Source organism: Lipophrys pholis (genome assembly GCF_963383615.2).
Source record: "Lipophrys pholis genome assembly, chromosome: 2".
NCBI lineage: Eukaryota > Metazoa > Chordata > Actinopteri > Blenniiformes > Blenniidae > Lipophrys > Lipophrys pholis.
The window spans coordinates 31,627,762-31,647,993 of NC_137636.1; the positions used below are offsets into that span (position 1 = coordinate 31,627,762).

General features: G+C 44.1%; 1 protein-coding gene across 1 annotated transcript in view; it reads left to right on the forward strand.

Annotated features, from left to right (window-relative positions):
- The first annotated feature begins 10,962 nt into the window (after positions 1–10,962).
- The window catches only part of LOC308106812 (uncharacterized protein), a 29,862-nt gene continuing 20,592 nt past the window's right edge, over positions 10,963–20,232 (forward strand). Inside the window, exon 1 of the mRNA XM_080458776.1 lies at positions 10,963–11,089. The gene's annotated coding sequence lies outside the window, so the exon portion shown is untranslated. The remainder of the gene's footprint in view (positions 11,090–20,232) is intronic.

Genomic DNA, 20,232 nt, shown 5'->3' on the forward strand with positions numbered 1-20,232 from the left:
TGGATGTTAAGTGCACTCATCTTCCTGAAACACTCCTCATTTCCTGGACTTCAGCGTTATTCTAAACATTATTTTCTCTTTATTGCCGGAGTGTCCACTTCTGCATGTTCCTGAGGCCCTCGGAGCGTTTCGAAATCTGGGAGATTTTCTCAGAGAGGTTAGGATTGCATTACGCTGCACTGTGGGAATGTTCAAACAACACATGTTCTGATGCACAACATTTTATTCGTCGTCAGTGTTGCATCTTGGCTCTGTTGAGTGTTTTGGTTCTGGCAGGAGACACCCTGGGTCAGGTGACCCGGCGAGGGTTCAGTTCTGCATCCCAACGGCCTCTGGAGGTTCGAAGTTTTACCCCCTTTGAGTTGTTTCTGAGTCCTCAAGCAAACTTCTCTCTGTTATCAGTGATAACGTCCCCATCAACACTGCATGAAATATCATGTGAAAACCTATAAACCAAAAACAGAAATAAAGAACTGTCCCAACAGCTTTAAATTAATTACTGAAAAACAAAAATATGTGTAAAAAGTATGACTTAATCCTGATTTTGTTTTGTTAATAATATTTATAACAGATTAAAAATAAGACACTATTTTTAAGGAGCACTTTTTTGTGGCATCGTCAAAATGACATTTTTGGCTCAAAATGTCTTTTAAAAGCGCTTTAACCTTGAAAATCTGACATCAGGAACTGAACATCTCAGTGAATAGCGCGAAGAGAATAGTAATAACCATCACATCTCACAATAAAGTCAGGCAGATGTGACCAACAAGGCTGCTGGGACTTCTCTCTTCTCTTTAATGACACAAGACAATTGGTCTTTCAGTGCTAAAATGACTCAGTGGTAACAGGATGTGCTGAAGCATCATCTCAAGCCCCTCTCTTGACCCTGGAGAGAGCAGATAACCCTTTCTGTCGGGATTTAATTGATACATGAAAGCATCTGTGAAACAATGACAAAGGAATATATGCGGCTTTGACATACGAGTCAGCGGCCAGAGTCACGCTTTTGTGACTTAAAATGGATGTGAGTGAAATGGTGACGTCAAAGCCTTTCCTTTTAAGAGCTATTTCTATTAAACCTTTCTTCCAGGTCTGCGGAAAAGCTAAATGAAACTCTTAGATTGAAAAGAAATACAGAAATAGAGCTGCTATCAGCTCATGAGCATTGCTTTTCTCTATTAATTGCAATATTGATGCACTGGCAGTTTGTAAAACAGTCTAACACAAACACAGACACAGATCTAATGAGTCTGAAGTGTTGTAGAATTCTATCAATCCAAAGCTTCATATCATCACTTCAGCCATGTGGTAAATGTGGCCTCTGTGACCTTCTTCCCTGTGCTTCCTCATGAATAAGTATTTCGTCCAACTTGAGCTTTGGGGGATTACTAATGCAGTTCATGCAAGATGTATAGAAATCAGCGCCGAGACTCCTGCGCCACAATGTGATGGTGTGAACCAAATTTTATTTGTGGTTGCCGAAGAATATAAAATCCCACCCAAGTACGAAACCAAAAATTAAACTCGCCGGCTTGTTCTTCAAAGCGTGACTGTTGTGTGGGATGATGAGTCTCCCTCACAAAGCTTAAGCCACATTGTTCCCACCACGCTCTCATGCAGGGCAGTCTTTCTTTTTATCTGAATGCAGGATTTAGGAATCATTCCTAGATTTTTTAAGATCGTGTCGTTAATGGTTTGGAAATAAAAAGCATTGCTCTTCTGCTACTAGATGCTTTTAATTTGAAATCAGAGTGTGCAGTGTTTGAATACTGCCGTTGCTGTTTATGGTTTGCACTAAATGTTATTTCATCCTTTTAGTCTCTGAAAAACACTTTGACGTACGGACAGGGACTGGGAATTGAACCTGCAACTTCCCAATTCCTTTTTCATCATAAATTCCCATAAAGAACTGTCACAGCTGCCCCCTACCCCACCGCACCACCCCACTCGACAAGGGAATACTTGCCCCACACTCTGAAAACATTGATGTTCAACCACTGTGCTCTGACACGTTCTTACTTGGCTCCAAAAATAAAATAAAGTAAATTACTTTCCTGCAAATGATTTCTCATTGTCTCATTTGGATTGCCCGTTAGGCAGTGACAGGTGGAGCCACTAAACACTCATCTATTAGGCTGCAGCAGGTAGTTAACGGCCTTGTTAATCTGAGACAACAGAATTAGTGGTGCATGGGGAGAGGTGGCAGGCCGGTGATGGATTCACCTTTTGAAAAGAGAAAAGTACAAGTTTGAACTGGATCCTGGACAAAATTCTGACTTCGATGAAGAGACCAGTATCCCTGCTGGTCTGTAACAAACAACAACAGGGACCCTGAGAAAATACAGACCAAGGTTGTTTGTGTTTATTTTCACTTGGCAACCAACGACAGCAACCGACGACATGTCCAAACTGAACTCCTGGTTTCACAACAAGGACACCGACTATCTTGTTTGACAGCATTAACCCACTGAAGAACAGAGTGAAACATGCAGAGGTGAATTAAAGAGCTCTCACATGAACAGACATGGACACACGCCATGGCAGAGAATTCCTTTATTTATTTCCTGCCTGCAACACCAGTGAAAACAAGATACTCGACACCATCACAGGTAAATAAACAGATAAAGACCTTTCTTTCTCAGCTTGGCAGTGTGTCACAATTTCTTGGGTAAAAACAAAAAATATATATTTTTAACTTGTTTCCAAACAGATTGAAAATGCAGTTGTACCAGGTATGATAGAGAGAATGACTAAACACTATAATGACAGAGAGATCAAGATGTTCGCTTCAGCATCCACTCACTACGTCCACCAAATCATTAATGCTGACCCAAATCCATATTTGTTTCAATGTGAAAAGGAGTTGAAGATGTTGAACATGTTGAGTTTTGGTAAGTGTAAACTTATAGAGACAGAGCGACTTACTGAGCCGCTCCTTCAATCTCGGAGGTATAACCTTGAGTTCAGGCCACCGGCGGTCAGAGCAGCCCTCAGGTTAACGTCCTCTCAGCTTTACACTTCATTCTCCATCTCTTCTGTCACGTGCCATACACTAATTCTTGATGTGACATGGCACAGAGAAGCCCCGCTGTGAACTCGAAGGAGTGAAACTTTACAATAACCGGGACACGGTGAATACAGGTGGGCGGGTTTCCCCCCCGAGTCAGAGCGTCGACATCAAACGGCGGCAGCACCTGTGCTGGCCTTTCACCTCGGGCCACAAAACGCTCTCCTCTTCAGAGGAGCAGGAAGAAACCCCCCAGCAGGTGCAGAGCCAACACTCCCCCGACCGAAATCACAAGGTTTGTATCAAAGCTTTGTATAGCGTCCACTACAAGGAAAAAAAAAACCCCTCTCTGCTTTCTCTTTTCTCCCACATGAACAGGATCACTTTCTTGCATGTTCGCTGCCCTCGGCTCTGAAGGAGGCGTTTGTGTCCTGAGATGGAGGGCTTGATAAACTGTGTCTCAACTTTCTCATTGTTCTTCACTGCTATTCAAACATATGTGAAGCACCAGCCGACCTGCTGCTGTTTAACTCGTATTAAACGTGATGAGCTGCCAGGAGAAAGAAAATACATGTGATAAGAAAAGGTGATGCTGCCCACTGCCTGAAAGCTGCAATCCAAAAGCATTTACTTCTCAGTGTTTTCAGTTGTGAGGCCATCTTCACTTTACATGAACACACAGCTTCTGTGTCAGAGGACTGCAAGCTTTCTCATCAAAAGACCTGCTTTTGTGACAAATTAAAATTCTTCTGGAGCCACAAAACACATTTAATGATAAATGAGCACTTTTGCTAAACAGACATTCACCATATTTCAATTTAGAGGCAATTTTGCTGTTTAACCTTTAATCATCATTTTAATCTTTTTGGCCAGTTTTAACTGATTCAGCAGGTTTGTTTGTTTTAGTTATTTAGATTTTTGAGGATTTCTTTCTTGACATGTTAGATATTTTAATCATTTGACTTGTTTTTGCTCCCTTCTTCACAGTTACAAACATGTTGGCAAGTATCTATCCAAGCCTCCTAAAAAAAATTCTGTTCTTTTTTTTTGTTTGTTTGTTTTTTGCCGCAAGAGTCTTTTTGAAAACAAACTAGTCCCATTAGGTCAGCCATCATCATGATAGCAATGAACTACACGCACGCACACACACTTATACACACACATTGTTTACAGTCAATTAGTCTCTATGAGGTTCAGAATCAAGAAAAGCTCATTAACAGGGAGGTTTTGAACAGACCACTGTTTCCTTTCCAAACTAGTGATGTGGCACAAACAGGAAGGGCTACTTTACTACGAAATGTAGAGCACGATCAACACAGGTAAAACGTGTGTGTGTGTGTGTGTGTGTGTGTGTGTGTGTGTGTGTACAGCCCTAAAAACAGCTTTACAATGTACTAAACATTGTCAGCAGAGTGAGACAAGACAAAGTAGGGTCAATTTATTGTCCTGTTCTCGGCGCTGTAGTGCCACTTGCTAAAGTGTTTTGGGACAGAGAGGACATTGGATCAATTCTACAAGTTTGTGAGACAGGAAGGAAAAAAACAAAAAGTTTCATAAATAGAAAAAACAAAAAGGTGCATTTGTTTGAATAAGCTCCTGTCTTTCCCCGGGGTGGACATTCCTGGTCCTGGAGGTCTGCAGTCCTGCAGGGTCTCAATGTGTCGCTGCTCAACGCATGTGATTCTGATGAGCGGAGCAGCAACAGGCTCACTGCAGAGCTTCATGGTGACACATTCATTGAAATCGGGCATGCATTAAAGACATGCAGGACTTGGCTTCTCCAGGATCAGGAGTGCCCCGCTCTGGTCTTACACCTGTGGGGTGACGGGTGTAATTACAGTTGGACCAGGGATCCAACCCTGGTCCTGGAGGCCTAGTGCCTTGCATGTTGCAGACTCTCCATGCAGCAAGGGTTGGAGAACCCCAGATTCTTAGAGCTATTAGAAGGTGGTCATGTAACAGCATTTGGACCAATATTTGAGCTGGAAATGTTTTCCAGTATAAATAATCACTGCATTGTTAAGAATCAAAGATTCTCTGTGTATGAGAATATATCATAAGTTCACTTGTTGAGGGATCTGAAGATGTTTTGTTTCTCTTCCAAATGGCTTCATCAGCTCCAGCATTGCAGTTCAGTGTTCATTCTCCTTGTGAGGACTGTCCAAGCTGGTCCCTTCAACACCCAAACAAGACAAACACAACTGAGTAAGGCTCTCCGATCCATCCCACCATCACTCCATCCATCAGGATGGCCAGTCCGTCTCATGGCAAACACAGAGAGGCACACAGTCCAATGTATGGGCAGAATTAGAGCATGTATTTGGACTGTAGAGGGAAACTGAAGTCACTGAGGAAAACACATGAATATGCAAACTCCTGGTCGTAGTGCGAGACAAGAATGCTAACAACCACATCACTGTGCAGCGAGCCTTTCAGATAAGTAACATGTCTTTCTGCTGCCTTCATGATACACTAAATACACTTGGCTGGGCAAGTTTAACTTGTTTCTAACCATCAGCTTTATCTTAAATGTTTTAATTTTAAAAAATTTTTTAAGACTGTTCTGTTTGATTTATTCTACTTATCGTGATTCATCGGCCAACTACTGTAAACTCCAAGTGGCTGGGGAGCTCATAGTTTAGCAATATATGTAAGGCATGCAGCAGGCTTCTCGTAAAGATACTAGCATGTACTGAGATGTTCTTCATACGTCCCCCATTGTAAGATGATTCAGTTTGAGATGAAATGAGTTCAAATTAAAAATTGAGAAAATGTTGTATGATTTCTCAGAAAAGGTTTTACCACCTTGCTGTTCTCAAAGAAACCAAGTCTCCTTAAGATTTCCAGCAAAATGCAATTAAGACATTGTTCTTTCCTTTGAGTGAAAAGTAGAAAGTTACAATTTCACTTTTGGTCTCACTTCAAAGAGCACAGGACTCATGACACAGAAAATATGGGTCTTGCTGTTTTTCTGAAACCAAACTTCATGTTTGGACCACTACTGTGCTGAAATTGACCTGCTCCCAAATACAAGGAGAAATTCCTGGAACATGAATGCTTGTGACCCGGAGATGTTTTATCTACCTGACCACAGCTCCTCTGATCTCGCTTTCTCTACACAGTGTGCAAACAGAATAATACGCATCTCTCTCATGAGAAGGACTCAACTGGTACAACACAGACACTGGATTTACTGCAGAGAAACAACAACAACAACAACAACAAACACTGTTTACAGGGGAGCAGTGACTGAGCCACGCCCACAGCAGGAACCACAACACACAACTAATCGTCGAGTGCTGATATCCAGATATTACATTTTAATCATACCACACTCAATAACATTATAATTCAAAATAACTTAATTCAACTCAAAGGTTTTGTCGACCTTTCAAAATGTGTGCCCATTCATCTCTCTTCTATACCCCTTGATAAAGCTCAGAGTCACGGGAAGCTGATCCCGGCTAACTCAGGGTGAAAGCAGAGCACTCCTTGATTTCCAGTGCGTCGCTGGGAAAACGCAGGGAGACGCACAGTCACACACAAACTCACAGTCGCAGGACATTTATATGAATCAATTAATGAATATTTTTGTGCGAAACCTGAAGAAAAAACCCAATGCGTGCACAGCGATAACATGGAAACACAGGAAGATCCAGCCTGGATTTGGACTCATGAGCTTCTCGCTATAAAGCGAGAATAATAATCACCACAGCACGACGTGGCCCATGGGGTCATTAGTCTGGATTGCACAAGATAAAACAAGAAAACTGCTGTTTTAGTTCTTTAAGCTTGATTCTTTTCATCCGTGCTCCCAGAAGCTCAAGTCTAAAGGATTTATGATACACGAGGATCATTTCATTTATCCTACATTGCAAATAGAGTCATTCTAAGGGTAACTGAAGGAAGGAAGCGCTGTACTCAGAAATAAATGATCAAAACAAGTCCCCACTGAATACATAGAGGGTGGTGATATAAAACTGTTTCTCCAACACTCTTTTAAAGTTTTTTTTGTTTAGTTTTCTTAAATAACGTGGTGCAAAGTAAAGAAACGCTCCTCAATAGCCAGTTTGCATGTGTCCTTCACCCACCTGTCAATGAACATGTTTCTTCCTGCGCTTGTCTTTCTGAGGAAACCCTGTCTAAGTGTAAACTGCAGTGTTCACCCCTGAACAAACCCAACTCCAGATGATACCCTGGAAGAGGAGCAGAGCGGAGCCTGGCAGTCTGGTGGGGTAGGAGTGCAGCAGGAGGAAGCCCTGGTGTCGGTTCCTGGTCTCACATCAGGGGGTAAAGGAGACCTCTACTATATTAAACGTGTGGGATTCCTGGGTGACTCTGACCCCAGTGTGGTATTCACACTGCTGCCATAGTTTGCATGCCTCCCCTACAATCCTGAAAAATGCGTGAGCAATGCCCCCTTGTCAGTGTGTTTCAACTTAACGCACGGAAAGACGTTAAAACATGCAGCCTGATATGCCTCAAACCTCCTGCAGCTGAGGGTGAACAACAGAGTGAACCTACACACGCAGCCGTGCAGAATAGAATGCCGTGTTTTAAATGCTTCGTGACAACACAGGATATTTCTTCGAAAAGGGTCTTACACAACAGCACCAGCATTCCCGGAGGATTTGGTTTGAATTTGAACATGTGAACTTCGGTTGCCCCAACACGCCCTGCCTGCACGTCTCTGAAAAGCACTGCAGGATGGAAGTGAAGCTGTCAGAGGAGGAATGAGGTAATACTGTTACACCCTAATAAAAACACTGTCAAGTGAATGGGAAAACAGAGTACTACACGCTTACGATTGAACAGCAAACACATGCCAGCCTCGAGTTAAAAATCCACTGGAACAACAAACGGAGCACCCGGGCCTCTTTCATTTTTATGGACGTCTAACGTGTGAAATTAAACTTGTAGGACGAGTTAATCAGTTTTAACCTCATTCCTCATTTGTGAGAATGACTTCTTAACAAATTATTGTAGAGTTAGATGTGGGAGTCTCTAATGTCATGCAAAAGTTCTTATGTTCCATTTTAACACAATTATGATGCAGGAATTCCGGAGCATATTCATGATCTTAGCACTCAAAAGTCCTATTGAATTAGTAGTTTTTTTCTTCCAGTTCCTCTGCACCGCCTTCACAATCAGTAACTGGTTACACAACTCTAACGTGGATGACATCACCACTGGCTCCTTGTGCACTTTTAGAAGTAAATTATACTTGATCATAACACATGTCCCGGCTCGCAGAGACCATAACAAGTAGCACATGATGAAGTTTCCCTCCGAGGTCCTCTCCCTTTGAGAACATGTGTGTTTTACATGGTGCGACTGAGAAAATAAAGTCTTTCATTAGTTTGAAAATACGGCCTCGGACAGATACTGGCCTCAGATGTAACACTGAAAGCATAAGTCTGCTTTAAGGACTTTATTTTCTGGCAGATCAGCCACAGAGAAATCTGAGTTTACGTCTTATTTTTCTGTGTTTGTGTCAATGTGTGTGTGTGTGTGTGTGTGTGTGTGTGTGTGTGTGTGTGTGTGTGTGTGTGTGTGTGTGTGTGTGTGTGTGTGTGTGTGTGTGTGTGTGTGTGTGTGTGTGTGTGTGTGTGTGTGTGTGAGAGAGGAAGATGGATGGAGAGAGCACAGTAAACAGTGGACCGTCCAGAGTGATGAAGCAGATGGTAATCACAGTCTAGACAGGCAGGGCAGAGAGGAGGTAGGCGAGGAGGAGATGGGCCTCACTGTTAAATAACCACCCACAGGTAGAACGTTTTGAAGCTGTTTGCAGAGACTTAAATACACAGGCTGCTGCAACACACACGCACACACACACACACACATGCACGCACACACGCACACAAACACACACGTGCGGAGATGAACCAGCTGCAGCAGCAACGTTATCATGCCGGCTCATAATAAAAGAAGCGTGTGCGACTTTGCATAGTGTCCATTGTGTAAGCAGCTCCATTAGGTAACAGCCGACAAGGAAGCATATGATGTGAGAAAGGCTGTGAGAAAACCTCAGATGGCCATTGTTAAACAAGTATGAGCTCTAACCCAGTGAGGTTTCCACACACCCCCACATTGTCTGCTCTACGCTCCAGTCTTGTCTGCTATACCTATGGAAAAACAAGTGTTTTTTTTTTCTCTTTGACAAAACAGTTTTTACCCTTGAATCTTTTACATATTAATCAATAAAAGCCTGTCTCACTCTGCTGACACGGTTCTAACCCAAGTTTTAAGACCACTGACCTGCAAACATTTAAATTCACAGCGCATTTGTATTGATGGGCCTCTGAACACCGAAGGGCACCGGAGCATCTTTATGTAAAAGAGCATATTCAGTCAATAACACTGGGTAATCACATTCTGCAGAGGGGCCAGCTGCTCGGCCTTCTGGGTAGACCGATAGCACAGAACAACAGGATTGGAAGGCAATGCTGCGAGACAACACACACGTGCAGGTATGCACACACACGCACACATGCACACACACGACTCAATCATTTTCCGATTGTCAACAACAAATCAATTTGCTCAATTAAACGTTGCGTTCTTCAAGCTATAAAATGACTCCCTTTGATTGGATGGAAGCTGTATCACTGAACAGATATCAGAGAGGGGCTACCTTTCTGCTTGGTTTTCTCTGACAGCTGATAAGACGAGCCCTGGTGTCATTCTTGGCTTGTTAACAGCAGGGAATTAATTAAGGTATCTAGATCATGTGTGTTGGGATTCACTTGGACGCTGAACGATGGAGTCTCAGAGATTTGTATTTGGTGGTGTGCTTGTGCCCTCTAGTGTTCAGACTTATTCATGTCTCCCTCTGCAGCTCAATTCTAATTAGTCCATCCATCCATCCATCCAGTCAGAAACAATCCCATAACACCAATGCCAACACCCACAGCTGACTTAACAAAACCACCTGCCCTCCATAGAACTGTGTGAGGATCATCTGGTTAAAAAAAACCTATGTGATGCTGCAGAAGTGAGCGCCTCTCCTCCATGTTTTAAATGTCTCTTTACCTCAATACACCTGAATCCAATAACGGTCACCACCAAGCTTCCTGAAAATGTCTCCTATCATTGCAAACACGTGTGACGCAACAGGGAGAGGCCTGAAACACGCAGGGCAGGTTTCCCTGGACACCCCGCTCTTCTTCTTCTTCTTCTTCTTCAGAGACTATAGGAGTAAGTTATTAATAAGAATCTCACTGATTTGATTTGGATGTTTCAGGTTGCATTAAGATTCAAGCATGCAGATCACATGATCCTCTGTGGAGAAAGCTTCCATCTTCTCCTTCATATAAAAGAATTCAAATTCAAAATCATCCTCACTACCCGATAACCAAACTGTGACCTAGAGGGTCTCCCGCAGAGATTTGTGGAAATGGTGGCAGTTAGTTAGTGACCAGGACAAATCGCACGTCTCTAATCTCAACCAACATGCATGAATTTCATTTTCAAACCTGAAAAAACCCCTGAGCTATACAGTGATAAGTAGTTCCAGTTTCCACCCGGTTCCATGCATCCTACTGTATCCCAGCTCCTCTGCAGGGGTCCGTCATGAGGAGTCGGTTATGATGCTGCAGGCATAGCGCCACCTGCTGGTGCTGAATAACATCATACAATATACGTTTCTTAAAGTCAAATACGATTTGGTCACTATATATGTTTGTGTATATTTTAAAAGAACACGTAGGCGAATCATACATCATAGTTTTGTTAGTTGTTTTTTTTAATGACGGTGTTTGAAGAAATGTTACGTTCACATCTCGTGCTCAATAAAAGTCGACATTATTCCACTTAAAGGTTAAAACCCGGTGTGGAAGCAGGCGGCTGCGTGCAGCTGCTGTCTGGAGGTTGATTGTTCGCCGGTAGATTGGGACTTGTGGCGTTGAGGAGGAGCTCGGTTGTTTATTCATTCACGTCAGACCCTCGTCCTTCCCTTCCGTTCCGTTCCGTTCCGCTCCCTCCTTCCTGCTACACACAACCGGACCCAGCGGCACGAACTGTTGGTCCCGCAGTCAAATCAACCGCAGACACGTCGCCACCATAAACCGATTTTGGAATCAGGTGAGTTGCGCTTTTGTTGTTGTTTTGTTGGTTTTCGACGTTGAACCGGGGCTGAACGTGGATCCGGAGCGGAGACTTCTCCGGGCCGGCGCGACGCGGCTCGGCGGCGGCGGAGGACGAAGAGGAGGAGGAGGAAGAGGAGGAGGAGTGTTTCCACCATAACTTATTAAATTCCTCCCGACCAGCCTCCGAATTGTTGGCGCGGTTAACGCGGGCTTGTTTCGTGTTGAACCGTCCGGGACAGCGGAGGTTCGCTGCGTCGTTTCTTTCGCGACGCGCCGAAAACAACCGGCCGATGTAGGTCAGCAACTCCAGCCAAAATGTCGTCTTTTCTGGGGTTTTTTTTACTTCCACATTCTCCCGCGACACAAACAGATGGCGTTGAGAGGGGGGATGGAGAGAATGGAGGGGAAATAGACTCATAAAGGGCCGACAACAACCATCTTCGCCCATCACTAATACCCTCTCAGCCCCCCTCCATGCCGAGGCACGGCACGGCAGGCCGGGCCGGGGTGGCTCCTGCAGACTCCTGCAGGCCGAGGTGTCCAAGGGTGTCTCCTGCAGGCCGGGTTGTCCCAGGGTTGCCCCTCTAGGCTGGGCTGGCTCCTGCAGTTTGGGGTGTCCAAAAGTGTCTCTTGCAGTTTGGGGTGTCCAAAAGTGTCTCCTGCAGTTTGAGGTGTCTCCTGCAGTTTGAGGTGTCTCCTGCAGTTTGGGGTGTCTCCTGCAGTTTGGGGTGTCTCCTGCAGTTTGGGGTGTCTCCTGCAGGCCTGGGCTCAACAAAGTTTGCACTCTTAGGTTGTGCATTTCTTTTTTCCATCCTACAGTACAAAGGTGTGCCTCGATGAAGATGAGGCTGCTTCCTGATCTGTCTGCTGGGTGTATCAATCAGTGGAGGCTCCAGTTTGGTCACAACCCTGTGCAGAGGGGTTGTTTTGACTCTGCGACACACTGAGGGAAGGTGTGTGTGTGTGTGTGTGTGTGTGTGTGTGTGTGTGTGTGTGTGTGTGTGTGTGTGTGTGTGTGTGTGTGTGTGTGTGTGTGTGTGTGTGTGTGTGTGTGTGTGTGTGTGTGTGTGTGTGTGTGTGTGTGTGTGTGTGTGTGTGTGTGTGTGTGTGTGTGTGTGTGTGTGTGTGATGCCGGCTACCACCAGTTGGCTGTCTCCTCTTAAAAGCTGCCAGAGATCATTGCTAGGCCAAGTAGGTTTCCTCCACTGCACTAATGAGGGCAGAGCATCTCGCACTGCCTTGTCAGGGGGATGTGAAGGTCCTGGGAGGCTGTCTGAGCTTGCATATGCCCCCCCCCCGCCTCATTTTGTACTGCCATTTTCTGTAATGAAATGCATGGCCAGGACCAGCAATCCCTCCGCTGACCCCTCTGCATACCTGCTATGCAGCGTGGAATCGTGTAACGAGGACGGTGCACCGCATGCAGCAAGGCGACTGCATACTGTGCATACCAGTTGGCAAGCCCCGTCGGTGTACTCTAATGCAGTCCAGTGACTGACATTAATTAAAAAGACATCCCTCCCTTTGTGGTCTGTGGGTCATTTGATTGAGAGTCCTATAGATGGACGTATTTAAGTGACTGTGTTATTACCATGCAGGTCTTGACTCATTACAAAATGTATCCATGAAATGATGCTTTGGCTCGTTAATGTCAGTTTAATAGGGGCGCAGGGTGTCGGACACCACAATGACCATCTCACCTCATCGTCCTCATCATGACGTCCCATCTGATTACATCTCTTCATCTGACCCTCTTTGGTTTCCTAATCTTGTCCTACGAAGTGTTTGAGTGATGTTGGTCTGGTGTTTGCTTTCAACGACTGAATCTATTGGTGTTTTCTCTACTTTTTCCTCACTTCTGAACTGCCGAGCAGCTCTAGTGGGTGACCAGTCGAGGCTCCATCGATTGCAGCGCTCTGGTGCCCTGAATGCAGGTCTGAGGCACTTTGACTGCCTCTGTTTGATGAGTTCCTCGCCTCTCCACGCTTGCTGGAGGGCTCCTCGGCCAAATATAAAATTTTTCTTATGCTTTTTTTTGCGATTCACCTTTGCCTTGTGATTTTCATATATCCAGAGCAGTTATCCCTACACTGCAGTGTGTATCAGAATATGATGAAGAATGATTGTTTTATAATGACGGCCTCATGTTTCAGTTCCTTAACTTGATTTAATAAGTGTGTGGGGATATCTTGAAGATTGATAAAAAGCACTAACAAGTTGGCAGCAATTCAGTCTCCTGCTCTTTCGGCAGAAATTATGCCTTCAAGTTTAACTCCATATTTCTTTACATCCTTTAGCCACTTGGAGTAACGCAGTGATGAATGAATCCTCCCATGTTTGGATCAATAATGTGTTATTACAGTGCTGCTGCTGCTACACAATCTGTATGCTACTCAGGGGATCATAAGCCATTTGTTCATGGATCATCAGCGACGGGGTGACTGTTAGATGAAAACCAGCAGAAAGCGTGTCTACGGCGTTCTATATGAAACGGGACCAATCATCTTACCAGCAAAATTAGACACATCCCGTGTTAATGAAGATAAATGAGAATTAGGCTTTCTGGTTCCCTCCATCTGCTCTTTATCGGGATGTAGAAATACGGTTGTGGTAAAAGGTTTAGAATAGCTGCTGATGGTGTCAGCACATTGCAGCTCGGCTGTGCTGCAGGCAGGGTTAAAAAAAAAAAAAAAAAAAGAGAAGAAAAAGAGACGCTGATGTTTCTCCCAGCACAAAGGCCTAATGTGTGGGGCCTTTTGGTTGCAGCCAGGCCGGGCGACCACCGGTTTGTTTGCATGTGCTGTGTGACTGCACTGGGGAGGCACAATAGTCAGACCTTCTGGAAACCGAAAAAGTTGATTTGTTTGAAAAATATAAGCAAATGTAGCTGAACTGGGTGCCTGCAGCGAGCTGACTGTGTCCCGTGTATGGCTTCATTAATTAATGCACTGTTTTGAACTGCGTAACGTTTCTGATGCAGTTTTGGCTGAGTCCCGCTTTAATGCACTACTTCTCAATACCCAACTGCCATCGCAATAAACCGACTGCTGCAAACATGTGGATGATTATGATTGAGAACCAGAACAAAGCCAGTCGTGTCAACTGTTATCGCCAGAAACCCTGCTGCACAGTTAAATTATCTGTAAGGAGCAGATATGTGCTGGTTTCCAGAGGCAGCGGGAGAAGTGTGGTCTGGATTTCACTTTGAAATCATCTGTGCCAGGGATTTTTTTTCTTCTTCTTGTTTTTGTGGCATGGCTCAAGGGCATTGGCATTGCTTTCAGTTGGCCGGGCTCCAAATATCTTAACAATGATCATGCGAATTGCAATGAAACGTTAAATGGCTGGCACTATGTAAAGGAGGATGATGCTACAGCTAAAATGAAGCTTTCTAGATCTCCCGCTGGTGACGCTCTACCACAAGGTTTGCGTGTCAAAAACATTCACTTCCATGATTATTTATCCCTGCCGCTTCTCGTATGTATTATGCCAAATCTTGCACAATCTCTTTGCAAATGAGGACACCAATCCAGGACAGTAGCACCAGTAGGTGGGATGTTTTGGCTTTTCTGTACAGAGGGATAAGGCAGATACATTTTGTCCCATCTTTTTCTGATGTGTCTGCTCTAAACCTCTCCGACAGTGTGACGAGCAATTGCTGTAATATGTGCAAAATAAAACTGGGGCCAAAACACAACACAAGGAGAACATATAAGCGCCAGACAGAAAGATCCCTGGACTGTCGGGCCAGAGTGCTATCCACTCCAGAGTGACTTTTATTTAACTTGCACTATCTGGAGCGATCTTTACTTGGTAGTTTAGGCCCTGTTTACACAACAATGTTTCACGTGACACCTTACCCATTAAAAAGAAAGAAACATGTTGTGTTTACACTGCAACAGCAGACTCGGGGGGCGTGAAAGAAAAGAAGGATATGAATATTGGTGTAATGTAAACGCACCCCCCAGCAGTTTTCGGATACAAACACCAAGCTAAGCTCTGCACATTAAACCTGATGAACATCATCAGTACGTCAGCATGTTGGCTCTGCCTGAAGGTGCAGCTCTTCTTTCTAGAAATCAGGCACAAGGACATATCTGTTATCTGCCCCTAAATGACATTATGAAGTCACAATTTGCACTGCGGAATTGGTATTTCTGAAGGTTCAGCCTGCTTCTTGGTGCATACTTGGGGGGGGGGGGGGGGTTAATAGACAGCTCCAGTATGTAATGCTTATTAGGTGCGAGTCATCCCTGTCAGTTTTGGTTCTCGCTGCTGGTCTGCCTCAGTGTTGTCCTTCGCCAGCTTTTTGCTGTGTGAAGTTGCTACAAGTTGTCTGGTGAGTCGGTCAGGCCTGTCGCTGTGCACCGCAATCCTGCCAAAGTCTCTGCGTGAAAAAGATTAGCAGTGTTGAACTGATAATGCTGCTGTTTTGACAGAGCTCGGTATTATACAGTCTGCTGATTGTCTCATCCCTGAAAGTGTTAGTGTTTTGTGTAGAAAGTTGGCCGCTGGCGTCGACGGGCCCGGTCAGACCGTCCGTCCGCCACCTGGGCTGAAAGAGTTGAGCGCAGATTCTGTGCAACTGGATTCTGTGCCAGCCTCTCCTCGGTCCGCTACCTACCACGTTCCAGCATCATGCGGAGCGGTGGCCTAGTTCATGCCCTCTTCAATGTAATTTTAGATGTGTGTGTGTGTGTGCGCGTGCATTGTGTCTGTGTCTATGTGCAGGCTGTCTCTTGTTTCACACCAGCCTGTGTCTCTTGCTCCCTCAGTGATGACCCTTCAGCCATGACACCACGTAGCGCTCTGGTCAGGAAGTGCTGCGCTGGGTATCTCTGTTCTTTCACAGTAGTGGTTAGCTTAGCATGGCCTCCCTGGATGGATGGATGGATGGATGGATGGATGGTGTTAGCCTGAAGGGAGCCACAGACAATACCGCCATTATGCCGCGTTTGGTCGGAGTGACACGTCTTGGTGTTTGGCCAATTTGTGGTGAAAACCGGTTCACATCTGAAGTGTGAGTGAGTGGAACGTTCACGGAGTTCGATGTGTTTTACAGAGTTGACTAAATGTTTTGCGGAAGGATTATCAAGGTCGAGCACCTTTTGAGAATTAATAGGACTATATGTGAATATAAAGGTATCGGTGGATACAGTTATGGAGCAACGCTGATGTGTTCAGTTCATTCCAGAGAACTTTATTTATCCCGGAGGAGCAATTCCCGATGAAGGCACTGTAAAATGACAGAGAAATGGGACATTTAAGACTGCATGACATATAGTGATAGAATATAAAGCAACAGAAGAGTGTTGGATCTGTCACTGTTTGTGTGCTTTGATGCTGAACGTCCGTTGTGCAATAATTCAACCCAAATGATTTGAATATTATTCACGAGGGATGCTACAAAGGCTCGTCAGAAAACTAAACAGATAAATACATTACATTTATCTCTCATTGCATTTGTAGAAAGAATTTCCCTGATGTAGAGTAATTTCTTTTTCAAGCTACCTTTAAATGGTAAGTGGAGTGTTCTTATATTTCAAAATGGAGATAAGCATCTTCTCTAGAATTGAATTTTTATGAACACGATGTTTGTGTTCAGAGTTGATTAAGCTATGAATCGGGGAATAAGTATTAATGTCAAAAGCGAACGTGACAGTCGAATGCTAAAGACTAACCTCTCCTGCTGCTCCCTGGGGCGTCTCGCAGATTAACAGCTTCACGTGGAATGGGCCATTTAGCTTCACCTAAATATAAAGGCCCAGATGTTGATTAAATGTCGTACTTTGAGTATTTTCAGTGGCTTCAGATGTTTAGATTCTTCTTTGTGGCCAATGAGATGCCTCCCTGAAGTTACAAATAGATTATTTGCCATGATGGTGAGCCCAGCAGGGTCATCGAGAGAGATCTATGTCCAGCATCAAGAACACCCGGTTGATCCTCGTCATTTCACCTCCGTAGAGCCCCGATATTATCACCCGGGTGTTTTTCTACAGAAATGGACCACAAGGGTGTTTAAAAATTGCCATCCTGGCAAGATGATGGTTTGAAATCTCCAAAATATTGATTTGGTGATTATTGTGTTTGCTTCGTTGTCCGAGTGTACAGATAAAGTGTTTATCCATTTATATGATTCCATCCAGGCTTGGTTTGCTGGAGGCTGCAATGAAGCTGTCTTACTGTGTGCAGGGTCAATCCTGCTGCCTGGTGTTACTGTTATTGAAGGACAGTTCCTGTGAACTATGCTGTAATTCATTTAGGGAGGGATAAAAAAAATTATTTTTGTTCTGCATTCATATTATAAATAAGCACTGTATGAACCTACTCCTTCAGGAAATCACTGAGTCTCATTTCTGGAGGCACAGTTGAATATCAGAGCTCAACCTGGTGAAGAGCACAAGAAAAGACTTCACCTTGAGGCATCCATAAAGGATGTTGCAGTCTGTCAGTGGCAGGCCATATTGTACCTGCACTGGTTTTCTGTTGAACTCTGGCTTCCTGAAAAAATCTAGACACATGACTCGAAAACCCATCATGAGTGTATGTGTGGGGATGGACTGTGGAGGGTGCATCCTGTCTTTAACCCACCGCCAGCCGGAACAGACTCGAGCCCAGACAACCTAACTTAGATAAAGTCAACATAAAGTACGGCTGAATAGATTAAAATGAAATCAATCAAATATGATTTCCTTCTCTATCCTAGAAGTTATATGCTTACCGTGAATATCGGTTGAGGTAATAACAGGCAATAAAAGTGTGGTACAGGTGATGGTGGATGCAAAAACATAAGGAGGAAGTGATAAAGATGTGGGAAAACTCAGAGGGGAGGAAAAAAGGAGAGTGTATCCATGGGAACATGAGGAAAGAGGGATCAGAAAGAGGAAGGGAAGGGAGCAATGCAGTATGATACGTTACGGCTACAAGAACAAAATGGAAGGCCCACAGCAGCATTTACCAGAAAAGCAGAACTGACATTTCTGGGGACTTTAAATGTGTTTTTTTTGTTTCCCTTATTATTCCACTCAAAGTGATTGTGTTTGATGCCTCCAGTACTTGATATTTTATTGTAATGTTGTGAAGGAACTTGTCACATCGGGGTGAATCATGGCTGGAATAGTAATTGATTCACGTTTTAAACATTGCTCGAACCATCTGCCCTGGTTGAATTGAACAGTGTTTGAATATTAACTGTTTCACAAGAGAATAAGATCAGAAGTTACCAGGTAAAAATACCATTTGTTTGGGGAACATGGTTTTAGGAAGCGAGCCGTCCAGCCGTCATTTGGACGGTCAATTATCAGAAAAGACGGCCACAAAAATAGCGTACGTGTTGCTCTAAGCCTCTAAAATATGTGTATAACTGCCATCACTACTTGTGATGCTTGTCACCGTCTAATTTTGCCTTGAATTCATCTTTTTTCGCCAGAATATCGCGAATTATCGGCTCGAGGACACAACTCACAACTGACTTCCTGTTTTGTATTACGCCTAGTAACGAGCAACGTGATTGGTCAATTGGAACCATGTGGTATATACCTTTTTGAAAGGCAGCCTCTGAGGCTTTGTAATTCTCTGACTCGTCCTGATGCGTTCAAATACCGAAGCAGAGAGGAGGATTTTCCTTTCCAAGATGCTGAGGAATGAGATTTGCAGAATCCGCACAGGTGGTATCTAATTTTCCACCAATGAAATGAGAAACAGTTATGTATTACGCTTAACTTTTGTATGGACACCCTAAATACATGCCTAAAACCATGTTGGGGAATTTGTTACCTTCGGTTTGCACTATACACCTGAGGAAAGCTGTGATGGCAGATTTTGTAGATAAAACTGAAGGAAAACCGTGCAAAACAATCTCCCATTGTTCTCCTATATGGTCTTGAGTCTTGGGAACTGTGAGGAAATGAGTGAGATCTTTATGGATCGCTGCACAACAGGTCAGTGCAGTTTGACCCAATTCCAGCGGTGCGTCGACCTCACTCCTCGCGCACTCGATTCTGCAGGTTTGAAACGGGTGCAAATCGTCTGTTTCTGTGCCGCGGCAGCAGCGCCGTGTGTTTCCCCGACACCACTGAGTAGTGCGAGGACGTGTTGCTTGCTTGTACGGGCTTAGACTCACATGAGTTTGTGAGGTCAAATATTTAGTGCCACTGTTTTGAGCATATGTGTATTTTATTATTATTATTTTTTTCATTCAGAGCAGTATGAAAAGAAGTGTTGACGAGCGAGCGGTCTAAAGTCAGGCTTACACGCTGTTGAGTTATTGCTGCAACCTTCATGTCGCGCTGCACGGATAAACGGTCTCCAATATGGAGCTGAAGTTACAGATGTACTAACAATGAGGCGCCTGACTGACGAGCCATGGCAGCGCACACTGGGCGTGTGAAACGGTGTGTTCCTATGATGTGCCCCGAAGCTGTTTGCCATCCAATAAAAGAGATTGGCGTGGCTCCATCACACCATCCTGTGCACGGAAATATGCATAAACAAACAAATTAAAAAATATGAAAAGGAGAAGACCTCAAATATTATTGCTCTGTGCCATCAGTTGACCAATGCAGGGATAGAGATGGTAAACAGGCGCAATATTTTTGGGTAATCCTGTTGTGGCACTGCTTGTATGAGAGCTAACAAACAATGTAAACATGACGGGATGTTCCAGAGGCTCCTGGGAGCGATCGTCTCTATCCACTGTGCAACACTAACACCTCACCGATATGTCGATATGACTCACAACTAAAATGAGCCCAAGTAGGTTCAGAACCACACCAGGTACATCTGGCGACTCAAATTATTCCTGTGTGTGCATATATATATATATATATATATATATATATATATATTGCTGGATCACTGACGTCTTTCCTGAGATCTCAGTGTGTTGTTATCTATGTAACTGATTTAAAAACTGTGACCCCAGTGAATACATTAGAAACCTCTTTTGAAAAATGTTAATAATTTCTAATTTCCACACTTGGTGAAATGCCTAAATTGCCTCTGAGAATGGTTGTGGACCCCCCCACCCAGCCCTCACCACTAAATACGCACTATAACAACCAATACTGTAATAACTGCAATAACATTACCTGCCAATGATGTAGTGACGTTTACCTTTTTCAATGTAATAAATCACTT